Here is a 1,011-nt window from a genome sequence, read left to right on the forward strand (position 1 = left end):
GGAGGCAGCTGATCAATGATTCTCTCTCATCATTGATGTTTCTATCTTTCTCTTCCTCTCCCTTTCTCTCTGAAATCAATAAAAATATATTTATTTAAAGGAAATCAGGAAAGGACAAAAAGCCCTGTTACTGGGCTTTTTTCCCTTCTTAGCACCCCGATTTTCTTTTTTTTCTCCATTGCCTCTTCTACTCTGGCTATTTGAGACTTGGCTTCTCAAGTTAGGGCATTGTATTTGCCTTTCCTGTAATTTGCATTTCTAGTGCAGGGATAAAGATTGAAGCTATCAGTGATCAAGTTTCTCTTCTGCTTGTATAACAGCATCCTGACCAGACCATTCCTGCCACAGAGACTACTATTGTCTTCAGGGCTGTCTTCATTCCACTGTTCTCACTCCTGACTCTCTTACCTCTTGTCTATTTGATTATATCCCTAATGCCTTTTGAACAAATTCCTTCCTGCGTAAGTTGGAGCCATTTTCTGAAGCATGCCACAGGAAGATTCACTCATGAGTGGCAGGGACCATGGTAGGGCTGGGTCCCATAGGACTGGGTAGTCTTGCAGAATCCAAAACAGCTCTAGAGTCCTTAGCAATAGAAATTCAAGAACTCGCCCTAGCCAGTTTGGCTCAGTGGATAGTGTCAGCCTTCAGACTAAAGGGTTCCCAGTTTGATTCTGGTCAGGGCACATGCCTGGGTTGTGGGCTCAATCCCTAGCAGGGGGTGCGCAGGAAGCAGCCAATCAATGATTCTCTCTCATCATTATGTTTCTCTCTCTCTCCCTTTCCTTTCCTCTCTGAAAACAATAAATATATAGAAAAGAAAAGAAAATCCTATATAATAAAGAGGTAATATGCAAATTAACCCTCAGGCCCTCACAAGACCAGGCTGGCAGAGGGGTTAGTGAGGGACGACCAAATGACTGAACAGCAGGCTGCGTGGGGCGACCAGGCTGGTGGGGGGCCGTGAGGGGTGACCAGGCCAGCAGGGGGGCAGTTGGGGGCGACCGGGCT

The sequence above is a fragment of the Myotis brandtii genome, unplaced genomic scaffold (genome assembly GCF_000412655.1).
Source record: "Myotis brandtii unplaced genomic scaffold, ASM41265v1 scaffold934, whole genome shotgun sequence".
Lineage (NCBI taxonomy): Eukaryota > Metazoa > Chordata > Mammalia > Chiroptera > Vespertilionidae > Myotis > Myotis brandtii.